A 16546-nucleotide genomic window follows, 5' to 3' on the forward strand; every position below is an offset into this window, starting at 1 on the left:
TCTCTGCTGCATTCCTCATATGAGAGATAGGTCCAGGCTTCTATATTTTTCATTCACTCTAGTCTTTGTCTTCCTCTCCTTCTCTTTCCCTCAACAGTTCCTTTGAGAAGTGTCCTTTGTAGGAAGTTATTATTATTATTGTTCCGGGAAACTCCAAGGAGTCAACAGACTCATCGAGGGAGGCCCTAACATCATGTCAAGAACAACTATTCAACATTCACACAGTATCTATCATACCTTGCCTTGAACTCATTCACGGTCGTAGCACCCACAACAGACTCTGGAAGCTTATTCCACTCATTTACCACTCTCCAAGTAAAGAACCTAGCTCTAACACCCTTGTCAACCACGCTCTTGCCCAGCTTCCATGCATGGCCCCTAGTCCTCCCACCACCAGTCATATTTTCAAAAATATCTTCTGGATCAATCTTATAAAAACCCTTCAGTAATTTGAATGTCTCAATCATATCACCCCTCCTTCGTCTATTGTCCAATTTCTGCAACCCACAAATCTTCAACCTATTCTCATAAGGTTCATTCCACAGACCTGCTATCATCTTGGTCACTCGTCTCTGGACCCTCTCCACTTCCTCCCCATCACGAAGAAACCCTGGTGCCCATAACTGGGCACAGAAGTCCAGATGGGGTCTTATCAAGGCTCGATACAGAGGAACAACAACTTGTTCGTCTCTGCATGTTAAAGTATTTTTCAGAAGCCAAGTGATTTGGTGAGCTGTTTTAGTTACTTTTGCAATGTGCCCCCTAAACTTCAACTCCCTATCCACCAACACTCCCAAATCCCTGGCCTCATCAATCTCCTGGAGTATGGTTCCACCAATGCGATATACTGCTGCTATTCTTTTCACCCCAAAGTGCATAACCTTACATTTTGCCACATTAAATTGACATCCATTTTTCCTAGCCCAATCCTCCAAACTATCCAAATCATCTTGTAAAATTTTGACATCCTGTGCACTGACAATTGCTCTACCCAACTTTGCATCATCAGCAAACAAGTGAACACTTCCTCTCAGATCCTTTCCAATATCATTGATGAACAAATTGAAAAGCAGTGGTCCAAGAACAGAGCCCTATGGCACTCCACTAGTCACAAGACGTCTTTTAGACTCCACTCCTGAATAAACCACTACTTGATATCTCTCCTTCAACCACCCTCCTATCCATCTCACCAACCCTATATCTATACCCATCTGCTCCAGTTTACTGATTAGGGTTCCATGTGGTATCCTATCAAAGGCCTTGGCAAGGTCCAGTAGTATCACTGTAAACCCATTACCCCTATCCAGTTCAGCCGTCACTGTGTTATAAAACGTGAGCAAGTTACTGAGGCATGATCTACCCTTCACAAAACCATGTTGTCTCCCATACAATATCCCATTTTCATCTATCCAATCCTGTATTCTTTTCTTGACTAATTTCTCTAAGACCTTGACAATGATTCCTGATGTGCTAATCGGTCGGTAATTTACAACAGCAGTCTTGGAACCACCTTTATGCAGTGGAACTATTTTCCCCTCTTTCCACCCGCTCGGGACTAACCCAGACCCGAGACCCAAATTAAACAAAATGGTGAAGGGTACTGACAATTCTTTAGCTGCTTCTCGTACAACACGAGCTGGTATACCATCCAATCCCACAGATGTATTGACATTGAGGTTATGCAATAGACTACTCACCTCCACTTCATTAACCACAATTCCCGTATAATCTACTGGTTTATTCGTTTCTGCAATGTCACCACCTGGATGATATACTCTTACAAAGTGCTCACTCAGTAACTCAACTATCTCAACTGATTCAGTTACCTCCCTACCATCGGCATTCTTTAAAATCAATCTGCCATGCACATTTTTCCTTTTACTTGCTACATATCTAAAAAACTGTTTAGGATTCTCTTTAGCCTGCATGGCCAATGTTCTTTCGTAATCTTTTTTGCTTTTCTTACCACACTCGTCACCCTTCTGGCCTGCGCTTTATACCGTTCATGTGCCTGTCGGTCACCCTTCTCCTTAAATTCTCTCCATAGTTGTTTCTTTTTTTGCAGCTCAAGCTTAATGGTGTTATTCATCCATTTAACCCCTACTTGATTTATTATTCGGACTCTAGGTATACAGTCAGCCATTGCTTCATGCAAGCACTTCTTAACTACCTCCCATGCACTATCAACTTCTAGTCCTTGCAGTTGTACATGCCATGGCACTGAACCAATCAAACTCCTAAGCTTGTCATACTTTCCAGCCCGATAATTCCACATGTACCCTGTCTTAATTGAAAATTCTACACCTTTAGCCACCTCCCAAGTTAAGACCCTATGATCACTCTCACCGATTGGTGGAAATGTGGTCATATTTGTTACAGCCAAATCCTCAGATGTAATTACTAGGTCAAGCACTCTCTGACTCCTAGTATTTTCCATTACATGCTGTCGCAGATAGTTATCCCTTAATAACCGCATAAAATCCAGTTCCTTCCTTCCTTCCGTGTGTCCTCTCCTCACTCCAATCAATGCGACCATAGTTGAAATCTCCCATAATAATCACTCTCCTTCCACCCATTTCTTCTATTTGCTTGTGCATACTGTCACCACCATCTTTTCCATCACCTGGTCTATAGCAGCACCCAATTGTATATTTAGTTCTGCTAGCCACAATCTCACACCAAATGGCCTCAAATGTGCTCTTTTCTCTATCCTGCAATTCAACTTCTATTCTCCTTGGCTGGAGCTCATCAGCTATCATCAACAATACTCCTCCCCCCATTTTATTCTCTCTGTCATTCCTGAACACACTATACCCATCACATTCAATCCCACTAGTTATATCATCTACAGTCAGCCATGTTTCACTAATACCTATAACCTGTGGTCTGGAAGTGCCAACCATGGCCAAAAACTCTTCCTTCTTGTTCCTAATACTCCTAGTATTAGTGTACATGAATTTAAGACCCCCATTAGCCCCAACCCTACCTTGATGCCTTATATTAACTATCCCACTCAGATTTGTTGTCCTTATTTGCTCTGGCATATTATATTCATTCTTGCATTCAACTGCCTCCATAAGGACTGTATATCTACTCCCCCCCCCCCCTTAACAAATCTAGTTTCCCTGAATTTGCACATCCACTACATTCAGTAACACTTTCTCAAGTCTTCTTACACCGTAACCATTCAAATGCAAGCCATCCATCTTATATAGATCCTTTCGCCCATCAAACTCACTCCACACATCCACAAATTCCACACCACTCGTCATACATAACCCACGCATAAAGTCATTCGCAATTATGGCCCTCCTTTTAAACATTTCACTGTCATACCGTGGCAAAAGACTAATCATTCTAACTCTCTCACTCTTTTCTTGTGCTACCTCAAACAATTCATTCAGGTCTTCTATCATTTCCATTTTATCTCCTTTCAAATCATTTGTACCTGCCACAACAATCATTTCTTTCACCCTTTCCTTTTGCTCTCTAATAGACTCAGTTACGTCCTTTATGGTCGCACCAGGTTATTACGATTTTGTCAAATCCTCTACTAACACACCTCGTACTAACGAGTCTCCATACAGCACTCTGTCCTTCATTTTGTGCATGTTCACATTCATACGTCTATTTTTCCTGTCATACCTTTTATTATTGGTTGGTTCATTCAGTCTACTTTTGTTCATGCACTCTAGCTGCTGTTTTGCTCTTTCTATCGCACTATTCAACAACGCGATCTCACTCAATGCATCTATCTCATCATTTTTATTCTCTGAGAAACCATTTATACTATCATTCACACTTTCTACATTCACACTCTCACAATTTTCATGTACAACCTTGCCGTTTCTTGTCATATCCCTATTTCCTTCATTCTGAAGGTTGACAAAAATATCACACTCATGATCCGAAATACACTTCAATTCCTCATTCTCCCTACATTTTCTACACACATTCAATCCTTTATTATCATCTAACCACACTCCGACCGCACTCCGCAAAGCGTACATTTCACAGCTAGTACACTGACTCATTTCTTTTATACTACCGTTCTTTGATAAGGATGGTGAACCTTCATTACTGGCCGCCATTTTCCTTCGCACGGGTGCCATACTTATATGCAACGTGTTTTGTCAAATTATACGTTATAAGACACCAAAAACAGATGCACTAAAATACGCAAGGCAAACAAAACAAAACTACACAATATTAAGTAATTTGTATCGATAACTGAAAATGATACTTATCTTATCTGGAGCTTGCACGAACACTACACATTACGAATTCATCTAGCGGCGACTTCCCGACATAGATTACGTTATAAAACACTTTAGTACACTAACCACGCTAATAAAGCTCCAATAATATACCAAAATTACACACTTAAGTCCATTACATTGAATCCAAAACATCAATAAATCAACAAAAATCACAAATCTCTCAGGAGCTCTCCGATAGCACGTCCGTTCACCAGCTAGCCTCGACACCAATCTAAATAAAATTATGTCTAAGAATATGTTCAAAATAGCTGACTTTTCCCTTTTTAATGTCTTTTATCAGGCTTCTGTTTTTGCCTTTCATCTTTAGTACCTCTTGGTTTGTCTTTTTGTCTTTCCATGATCCTCATAATTCTTTGCAGTATCCACATTTCAAAGGCCTCCAGTTTTTTCACACTCAGATTAGAGAGTGTCCATGTCTCTACTCCATATAATAATGTGGACCATATGTAACATTTAGAGATTCTTAGTCTTGTTTTCAGATTTAATTCTGTAGATGTCAGTAGATTTTTCATATTATTGAAAGTTGAACCTTGCAATTTCAATCCTAATTTCATTCTCGGCCGATCAAGTGTCTGAGTGATATGTACGTTTGCACTTGTTCTAATTTATTTCCTTTTATATTGATGTATATTTTTGGTATTTCCTTTTCTCTTGAAATTAACATGATTTTTGTCTTTTTAAAGTTGAAATTGAGGCCATACTGTTCGCTGCACTTGAGGGTTTCATCTATAAGAATCTTGAGGTCATATTTGTTTTCATCTAGAGGAACCGTATCATCTGCATTATCTTAGATTATTAATATTTCTGCCCCCTATAGTGATTCCTTTGAGGTTCTATTTTTATTAAATGTCTTCTGTGTATAGGTTAAAGAGAATTGGAGACAAGATATAGCCTTGTCTCACACCTTTCTGAACTGGGAATTTTTCTGAGGTCTCTCCATTTATTCTCAAAGATGCAGTCTGTTCCTGGTAAAGATTCGTTATTAGCTTAATGTCTTTTCTGTCCATGCCTATTTTTGAAAAGATTTAAATTAATTGCTCATGTTGAACATTATCAAATGCCATTTTGTAATCTGTGAAGCAGAGGTAACGCATCTTTTTGTTTTTCTAGATCTTTCTGTGATAGTTCTGATGTTGAAAAAATTGTACCTAAATTTTCCTTGGAGCCACTTTGTGTATCATTTATTTCTATGTTTATATTTTCTTTTATTTCTTTCAAGAATAATGTATAAGAGTAACTTTTGATACTTGACTGATGAGGCTGATTGTCCTGAACTCTTCATATCTTGTAGTTTTTTTGTTTTTTTTGGGGGGGGGGGGGGGGAATTGGAATGAAAATTGAGTGATTAATATCTCTTTGGATAGAAATCCAGTCTCGTATATCTTATTGCATAATTTTGTTAGGAATTTCAGTTCTCCTTTATCTAGAGCCCTCAACTACTCTGCCGAGATATTATCTATTCCTGCAGCTTTACATGGTTTTAGTTTTCTGACGTGCCGTTTTCAACTTTACAAGTAAAATGGATGATCCTTCTGAATCTGTCTATTTGGGAATATTATTTCTTTGTTGCTTGTATAATTTCCTTGGGTATTCAATCCATCTTTCCATGATTTCTTTTTTATCCATTAGAATATGATCTCTTGAGTCTCTAATGACACTTGATTTATTGTATTTGTCCTGCTTGTCATTTCTCTGATCTTTTCGTGTATTTCTCTGCTTCTGTACTTTCTATCAAGGCTGCATCTGTGCATTTATTCCTAATCCATTCCTCTTTGGCTTTTCTGCATTCTTTTTTTATTTCTTTAGTCATGCTTTTATATTCGTTAAATAATATTAAAAATATTAATAGAAATTTTTAATAATATTAAAAATTTATATTAATATTTTTAATATTATTTATATATCCAAGATTTATTCCTTTTCCTTTTTAATTGTGGGAGCGTATTTTTGGCTGCTTCATTGATGCTATTTTTGAATGTTTGCTAGTCATGTTAATTTCATCAATTGGTTTTCTATTTTCTGTGTGAGTTGCAGTGTCAGACTTGTTAAGGGATTTTGTAAATTCTTTTATAAAGCAGTCCTTAACTTCTCTGTGTTAAGTGAGTCCAATTTATAAGTTTCTCTTGTGAATGGTTGGCTTGGTATCTTAAGTTTTACTTTGATTTTTGCAATCAGTGGGTTATGGTCCGATCCTATGTCTGCTCCAGGATAGGTTTTGTTTGTATTATTGCATTTTGGAATCTTTTGCTTATTATTATATAGTCAATTTTGTTTCTATAGATACATGGAAAAGCCCAGGGCTTTTCCATGTATATAGTCTTCTGGGAGAATGTTTAAATAGTGTGTTTGCAATTATTAGGTCATTGGTTTCATAGAATTGAATCACTCTTTCATTTCTAATTCCAAGCCCTTGGTTTCCCATGCAAAATGAGAATTTTTTTGAACCCACTTTTGCATTTAGGTTGCCCATTGTTATAATAATATCAACTGACTTAGCACTAGAGATTGCAATTTGGATCTTTTCATAAAACTGTTCCAACTCTTCTTCTGGGTGATCTTCAGTTGGTGCATACACTTGGATAATATACAAGTTAAATAGTTGTGCAGCTATTTTGGCTGTTATGATTCTGTCATTTATAGACCAATATCCATGTAGAGATTTTGCATTTCTATTACTTAGAACAGTGTTTCTCTAACTTCAGATATCTGCATACCCCTTCTTAAATTTTCATTATTACCAAGTACCCCATTATCGAAATAATAATAAATAATGTATATTTCATTGTCTTCATTTCCCGTCCATGAAAATTCACATTTCAAGTAATTCGTATCATATGAAGATTTTTCATCTTCTTCCTAGTTGGTTCTTTAGAGATGTCTGATGACACACCATTATCAATTTCATTTGATCCAGATACAATATGAACGTTCTCTTGTTGCTTACAGCTACTTATATTTGCTATATTGCTCTCTTTTGTGTGTTTTATACATCCAGTCTTTAACCAATGATCCATACTTAAGAATTTGAAATCTAAAAAAATTACCGTATTTACTCGAATATAACTTGCACTTTTTTCCAAAATTAAAGCTTAAAAATCATGGTGCGAGATGTATGCGGGGATTTTCAGAAACTAAAGTTTTCAGAAAAAAACTGAAAACGGTGTGATTTAGCAAGAAGCTCCTATTCACTATTGCTACTTTTGGCATTGAGAACGGTTTCGTTATGTGCATCGTCATCTACCCAAATAGCTTCATCTTCTTTCCCATTATTTCAAGCAAAAATTACCAGTCATTTATAAGACTTGAGACACCTAATGAACAGTCTTCCACAAATGACTAATGAGAAGTAAAAGCAGAGCGCGAAACAGACAGCAATGATAGACCAGTAGAGATAGAGCAGCTATAAAGAAGTGTATATGATTGGTGGGTTTTAGTTGAGTTGAAATGCTAATTCTCTTCAACCGAATTCGATAATATCTGAAATACATTCACTATGTATTTCTTAGTTTTAACATGTTCACGACAGGGTGGTGTCAAGCAAAACCATATTTTGCACCTGCAACATATGGTTTTGCTTGAGTCTATACAGCAGTTTCTGTTGGAGGAGCGATGTGATTCATTAGTTAGTGCCGTTTTTATCCCAGTTGTCTCTAATTGCACTATTTGTTGAGAAATATATTGCACAGACTGTAAATGTCTCTGTACCTTATTCAGTGATACCATAAAACTACTTGTCTTTCTTGCGTCTTCAAGTATAGTGATACTTTTGGGGAGGGCATGTTGTTTACCATAGGAAGTGAGTTAATATCTCCAGAATGTGAACATCATGGTGATAGTAACTCGCAATTTGAGTAGGAGAATTCATACATAATATATAATTTATTGAGAAATATATACTTTTTAAAAATAATTATTTTAAAATAATTATAATAATTATTTTTTCTTAATAATTATTCCATGTATTAATGATGATGCATAGCCGAAAATTGCCATGTACCCCCAGGGTTACGCATACCACACTTTGAGAAACACTGACTTAGAACAAGTACTACTCCGTTAAGGTGTAAATCACTGCCAGAGTAGTATATAATATGATTTTTTTCTTCTTATTATGCCTGTATCTGTCCACCTCCCTTCACTGTTACCTGCAATATCTGCCTTGTCACTTCTAATGCCTAGATTAAGTTGTCTAATTTGCTCACCTCATAGAGTCTCCTGACGTTCCATGCCACTAATTTCAAGAGATTGCTCCTGGTTTTCAGACAAGGGACATCTGAGAATATCCTCCCCAGAAAGTTTGGAATATCATCTTCATACACTACCTTAGTAGTTCTTGTCTTGTAATTCCCAGTTTCAAGCTCTTCTTCCTTTTAGCTATGAGAGCTGATGGTTGCAGGGTACTCAACCACATCTCTAACTTCATATTGTAACATGGTGTGTTTCATGGTTGACTATGGATAAATACATGGTGAGACTTCCATGACTGCTGGCCACAAGTCCCTTAACTGTCAGTAGTGTGCCCTCAATGTGCTGCACATCTTGCTGTTCTTCTATAACTCACAACTTTATGTGCATAAGTTGACATTCTCTATTTACAGCATTCTATATTGCTGATACCCTCACTTAGTTTAGCCCACCAGCCAAGAGGTTTATCAGGATGTGGCTTCTGGTGTGCACTACCAACTTTTGCAAGAACAGATCCTGATATCTTGACCCCCCCCCCCCCCAAGATCAGCAGCTGGCATCGATACTCTTCATATACCCCATACACTCCATGGATTGATGAAAGGTTAGATAATGCAGGAAACCTGACATGGAAAAAAGACTAATTTTAGTCACTTCAGTCCTCTGGTAAAAGGGTAGTGGTCTCACACTGAGTATTACAAATAATCTACCACTATTAGATATACCAATGGAAAATTGATTAACTCGAAAATGAAATTCATGATATTCTTGGTAATACCAGACAACTTATTAAAAATGAATATTTTAACTTGTTTGGTTATATATATATATATATATATATATATATATATATATATATATCAGTAAAAACAATTTTAATGGCTTATCATAACCATGAAACTGTAGGCAGAATATTGGATTACAATATTTAATAATTTTTTACCTGTTTTTTTTTGTTAAGCCATTAAAATTGTTTTCATTAACTTGAAAAAGAATCTGTTGATTATATATCAATTTATTAAACATAAAAGTAACAGCATTTTTTCTGTTCTAATTAAAAGCATTTCATAATTATAGTTGCTCATCCCTTGTCTGCTCTTATGATTACTGGGTTCCTGTTTTTGGCAAGACTTAAAAGAACAAATGATGTTCAGTTTCAAGGCCATAATTTGTCAGAATCAAATGGAAGGACATGTGGCATTTTGGAATTGTGGCATAGTGTAAAGTCCTCTTGATTTTATGCTGTGATCTGTGAGGATTAGATATGTTAACTATAGATTTTTAATGACACAAGGAAGAGGATTATACTCTTCTGGTTAACTTGTAAGTAGCCTCATTTTTGAAAGTTAAAAAGTTCTTTGTACAGATTTTTGATAGTTTGTGACTGAGTTCGAACAGCTTATTTTCTTAGCTCAATACAAAGAGTATTCTTTCTTTGTAATACAGAGTTTTGTCCACTAAATGAGATCTTTTCTTCTGTGTGACTACTATCGTAATACTATCTGTGTGACCACTTATTGTAATGGATACTTTATCAAAATGGAGGAAAGAAGATGGAAAAATGTAAACACTGAAGAAGAAAATGCAAAGTGTTAATTAATGAACTGAGAAGAGAAACTGATAAAGCAAGAGAGGAATGGTTAAAATCAGAATGTAAAGTAATTGAAGAAATGGATAAAAGGGGGCGATGTGATAAAATGTTTGAAAAAAGCAAACGAACTTACAAATATTAAAAACATAAGAAATCTGCCATTAGAAGATAAGCAAGAAAATTACTTTATGATATTGAAATACAAGGCGAAAGATAGAAGGAATGCATCGAAGAACTTTATGCAAACAATGAAGACCAACGAAAATTGAATTAGAAGAGCACAATGAAATCTCAACAGAAAAAAAGAGGTCCTGAAGAGAAGTAGAAACAGCAACTAAGGAATTAAAAAGTGGAAAGATGAAGGAGTGGATGGAATACCTAGTGAAATCCTAAAACAACTGGAGGACAAAGTTATAACAGAAACATGGAAACTATGCAACCTCATTAACAAAACAGGAGAATGGCCTAAAGATTTCACAGAGAGTATTCTTATACCAATTGAAAAGAAATGCAGTCCTACTAAGTGCAGTGACTACAGAACTATAAGCATACTCTCGTTGCTAAGAATATTAAATTGACAATTGGATTATAGAGTGGAGTATTTTCTAGGGGGATGATCAGTTTGGATTTAGAAAAGACAGAGGAACTAGAAATGCAATTGAAATAATGAGGACCTTATGCGAAAGGAATATAGAAGTAAACTTCCAGACCACAGGTTATAGGTATTAGTGAAACATGGCTGACTGTAGATGATATAACTAGTGGGATTGAATGTGATGGGTATAGTGTGTTCAGGAATGACAGAGAGAATAAAATGGGGGGAGGAGTATTGTTGATGATAGCTGATGAGCTCCAGCCAAGGAGAATAGAAGTTGAATTGCAGGATAGAGAAAAGAGCACATTTGAGGCCATTTGGTGTGAGATTGTGGCTAGCAGAACTAAATATACAATTGGGTGCTGCTATAGACCAGGTGATGGAAAAGATGGTGGTGACAGTATGCACAAGCAAATAGAAGAAATGGGTGGAAGGAGGGTGATTATTATGGGAGATTTCAACTATGGTCGCATTGATTGGAGTGAGGAGAGGACACACGGAAGGAAGGAACTGGATTTTATGCGGTTATTAAGGGATAACTATCTGCGACAGCATGTAATGGAAAATACTAGGGGTCAGAGAGTGCTTGACCTAGTAATTACATCTGAGGATTTGGCTGTAACAAATATGACCACATTGCCACCAATCGGTGAGAGTGATCATAGGGTCTTAACTTGGGAGGTGGCTAAAGGTGTAGAATTTTCAATTAAGACAGGGTACATGTGGAATTATCGGGCTGGAAAGTATGACAAGCTTAGGAGTTTGATTGGTTCAGTGCCATGGCATGTACAACTGCAAGGACTAGAAGTTGATAGTGCATGGGAGGTAGTTAAGAAGTGCTTGCATGAAGCAATGGCTGACTGTATACCTAGAGTCCGAATAATAAATCAAGTAGGGGTTAAATGGATGAATAACACCATTAAGCTTGAGTTGCAAAAAAAGAAACAACTATGGAGGGAATTTAAGGAGAAGGGTGACCGGCAGGCACATGAACGGTATAAAGCACAGGCCAGAAGGGTGACGAGTGTGGTAAGAAAAGCAAAAAAGGATTACGAAAGAACATTGGCCATGCAGGCTAAAGAGAATCCTAAACAGTTTTTTAGATATGTAGCAAGTAAAAGGAAAAATGTACATGGCAGATTGATTTTAAAGAATGCCGATGGTAGGGAGGTAACTGAATCAGTTGAGATAGTTGAGTTACTGAGTGAGCACTTTGCAAAAGTATATCATCCAGGTGGTGACATTGCAGAAACGAATAAACCAGTAGATTATACGGGAATTGTGGTTAATGAAGTGGAGGTGAGTAGTCTATTGCATAACCTCAATGTCAATACATCTGTGGGATTGGATGGTATACCAGCTCGTGTTGTACGAGAAGCAGCTAAAGAATTGTCGGTACCCTTGACCATTTTGTTTAATTTGAGTCTCGGGTCTGGGTTAGTCCCGAGCGGGTGGAAAGAGGGGAAAATAGTTCCACTGCATAAAGGTGGTTTCAAGACTGCTGTAGTAAATTACCGACCGATTAGCATATCAGGAATCATTGTCAAGGTCTTAGAGAAAATAGTCAAGAGGAAAATACAAGATTGGATAGAAGAAAATGGGATACTGTATCGGGGACAGCATGGTTTTGTGAAGGGTAGGTCATGCCTCAGTAACTTGCTCACGTATTATAACACAGTGACTGCTGAACTGGATAAGGGTAATGGGTTTACGGTGATTCTACTGGACCTTGCCAAGGCCTTTGACAGGATTCCACATGGAATTCTAATCAGTAAATTGCAGCATATGGGAATGGACATAGGGTTGGTGAGATGGATAGGAAGGTGGTTGATGGAGAGATATCAGAGAGTGGTTTACTCGGGAGTAGAGTCCACAAGACGGCCTGTGACTAGTGGTGTGCCACAAGGATCTGTTCTTGGACCACTGCTGTTTAATTTGTTCATAAATGATATAGGAAATGATCTGAGAGGAACAGTTCATTTGTTTGCGGATGATGCGAAGTTGGGTAGGGCAATAGTGAATGCAGATGACGTCAAAATTTTGCAGGATGATTTGGATAGATTGGAGGTCTGGGCTAAGGAGAATGGATGTCAGTTTAATGTGGCAAAATGTAAGGTTATGCATTTTGGGGTGAAAAGATTGGCGGCAGTTTACTGCATTGGTGGAACCGTGCTCCAGGAAATTGATGAGGCACGAGATTTAGGAGTGTTGGTAGATAAGGAATTGAAATTTAGGGGACACATTGCAAAAGTGACCAAAACAGCTCATCAAATCACTTGGTTGCTGAAGAATACGATGACAAGCAGAGACAAGCAGGTTATTGTTCCTCTGTATCGAGCCTTGATAAGACCCCATCTAGACTACTGTGCTCAGATTTGGTCACCTAGGTTTCTTCTTGATGGGGAGGAGGTGGAGAGGATCCAGAGGCAAGTGACCAAGATGATAGCAGGTCTGTGGAATGAACCGTATGAGAACAGGTTGAGGATTTGTGGGTTACAAAAATTGGTTGATAGGCGGAGGAGGGGAGATATGATTGAGACATTCAAATTACTGAAGGGTTTCTATAAAATTAATTCAGTAGATATTTTTGAGTACAGGGCTGGTTGTGGGAGGACTAGGGGACATCCATGGAAACTGGGCAAAAGTGTGGTTAGTAAAGGTGTTAGAGCTGGGTTCTTTACTTTTAGAGTAGTGAATGAGTGGAATGCGCTCCCTGAGTCTGTGGTGGATGCTGTGACAGTGAATGAGTTTAAGGCGAGGTATGATAGATACTGTATGAATGTCAAATAGTTGTGATGAATTTGATTTGGGGCCTCCCTCGATGAGTCCAATGACTCCCTGGAGTTGCCCGTAATAATAGTAATAAATAAAGACGTTTATATGTGCTTCATTGACCTTGAAAAAGCATTTGACATGGTGAAATGGGAAAATCTTATGGAAGTGTTATGCAAAATAGGTTTAGATTGGAGAGACCAAAGGTTAATAGCTGAATTATATATGAACCAGACTGCTAATAATAAAGACAAAAGTAGAAAAAACTAAAAAAAAAAATGTGTCATTGGCAGAGGTGTAAGATAGGGATGCTGCCTGTCACTGACGCTGTTCAATACATTTGCAGAAGAAATGATAAAAGAAGCATCTGATGAAGAGAAAAGAGGAATAACTATTGAAGGAAGAACAATACAAAATATTAGATTCGCAGATGATCGAGCAATATTAGCTAATACTGAAGATGAACTATAGCACCTAATGCAAAAATTTGAAACCTTTCTTTTAGTGTCGCACGATGATCAGCATTCATTTTAGAAATTATGGACTTTACAACTGTGTTATAAATAACTATTTTAATTTCACTATGTTTTGACCTTCATATTAAGATCATCATCTGGAGTATATACAAGGACAAGCTGAGTTACATTTCACACAGTAAGCTGAAGAAACAATGATTTGATCACCGGTTATTCTACTGGCATGACCTCTAGTGAAATAATAAATAAATAAAAATACATATTTAGAACTACATCAAAGCTAAATTCTATTTAAGATAACATGATAGAAACATTCTTTCTTATATATAGTTTTCTTACATTAACAATGTCTTATTTTTAACATTACAATTGTTATATTAGATTTAGGATTCTGGATTATATACAGTCCTGTTTATAGTTAACTCTTGGGGAGAAAGGTTCCATGTGTAGAATATGTGCCTTCCATATGCTTGAGATTTTTAGGCCATCATTATTGTTCAGATTGGGGTGATTGATAAGAATCTCAATTCTAAATGACTGGAAAAGCACCAGTTGTTTACATCACACCAAAACATGGTATGAGGTATGAATGCAAATTTAAGGAAGCCTGTGAGATTCTTATCAACCACCCCAATCTGAACAATAATGATGGCCTAAAAATCCCAAGCATATGGAAGGCACATATTCTACCCACGGAACCTTTCTCCCCAAGAATTAACTATAAACAGGACTATAGATAATCCAGAATCTTAAATATAATATTACAATTTTAATGTTAAAAATAAGATATCATTGTTACTGTAAGAAAACTATTTATAAGAAAGAATGTTTCTCTCATGTTATCTTAAATAGAATTTAGCTTTGATGTAGTTTCTAAATAATTAATAATTTTTTAATTTTAAATTTATTATTATTTTTTTTTCACTACAGGTTATTTCTACTGGCATGACCTCTAGTGAAAAAAAAACAAAAAAAAAACTTGTGATCAAATTATTGTTTCTTTAGCTTACTATGTGAAATGTAACTCAGCTTGTTCTTGTATATTTGTATATACTCCAGATGATGACCTTAGTATGAAGTTCGAAACATTGGGAAATTAAAATAGTTATTTATAACACTGTTGTGAAGTCATAATTTCTAAAATGAATTAATTTCTTTTTAATTGACTTTAATAGCTACTATATCCTGTTTGTTCTGGTAAGGCTTGTCAAGGCAATAAGTGAAACATTAGCATATTTAAGTTGTTAGAAACTAATATTATTCATGTCTTCTCTCCAGTTAATCAGTTCTTAATTTTTCAGCACATTTGATTGCCTTTACACCAGATTAACTGTATGAAAACCATTAAAGAGTACAGATGTTGATACTTTCCTGTCTGTTTCAAGATTAAAGACAAATTTAAAGTAGCCCAGGAGATTCATCAGTATAATAGTAAATCCATGTTTGATTTGTAGGAAAAGATTTCCAGGTTATCTAAAAAATTAATAAAAATATATATATATAAAATTACTTAAAAAACAGAAAAATCCTTAGTCACCTACATTTCTAATGTACTGCAGGTTTATAATATTTTGTAGGTAGTAGTCACGTAGAAAAAAAGATCTCAGTGAACAAAACTCTATATTACATAGAAAGAATACTCTTCATTTTGAGCCAAGCAATAAACTATCACAAATCTGAAATAACTTTTCAACTTTTAAAAAAGAAAATGATCCTAAAATTTGAGACTGCTTAAAAGTTAACCATATAATCCTCTTGCACGTGTCATTAAAAATCTGTAGTTAACATTTTTGGTTGGTTCCTCACAGATCACACCATAAAATCAAGAGGACCTTACACTATGCCAGTCCTCAAATGCCACATGCTTGCTTTTTAATCAATACTAATAGAGGTACACATGACTTTCCATTTGATTCTGACAAATTAGGTAGCCAGAAAATTTATCATATGACAATTTACCAAAATATAATTCATTGAAAAAAACAATTAATCGAGTAAACTATAAATTGAAAGGCAGTTCATGAAACAATAGTTCATCAAAAAAAGCAATTAATTGAAATTCAGTTCCTCGAAAAACCAATTCATCAAACAGCAATTAATTGAAAATGCAATTTATTGAAAGGCAATTTGTCAAAAACCAACAGTTCATTGAAACTACATATCATTGAATAAATAGTTCATCAAAAAATGAATTATAAGATGTAAAGTGTATTTAACAAACAGAACTATAGTTTTTATTGAGTTAACTTGTGATGTCGTTGAAGTTCAGCATGATATTCCTTTTATATATATTAGATGTGTATATTAATGTTTCTTTCTATTTATTTTTTGGACAGATGTTCATTTCAGTCAATATACGAGTTTCGTGTATTTTATGTTTTACAGAATCTGGAAAATTTTATGTAAAAAAAACTATATCATCAAGGATACTTTATTGTATGAAATCCTTATGTTCCTAATTGAAGGAATCTATTACTACTATTACTAATTATTACTATTAATAGTAGGTGCAGTATTGTTTTTTTTTTTATCTCAAAATATTTACATATATGCAATAATCGTCTTACGTGACATTCCAGCATGTTATTTTACAAAGTACTCAACTAAGAGCTGCAGGTTATGGTTCATTTTCCAATTACATATTAAA

General features: G+C 35.9%; 1 protein-coding gene across 2 annotated transcripts in view; it reads left to right on the plus strand.

Annotated features, from left to right (window-relative positions):
- mRpL22 (mitochondrial ribosomal protein L22) overlaps window positions 1–16546 on the plus strand; it is a 142614-nt gene that overhangs the window by 72126 nt on the left and 53942 nt on the right. The gene's annotated exons all lie outside the window — the stretch shown is intronic.

Source organism: Typopeltis vanoorti, chromosome 5 (genome assembly GCF_054136105.1).
Source record: "Typopeltis vanoorti isolate ZY-2024b chromosome 5, IOZ_Tvanoo_1.0, whole genome shotgun sequence".
Taxonomy (NCBI): Eukaryota; Metazoa; Arthropoda; class Arachnida; order Uropygi; family Thelyphonidae; genus Typopeltis; species Typopeltis vanoorti.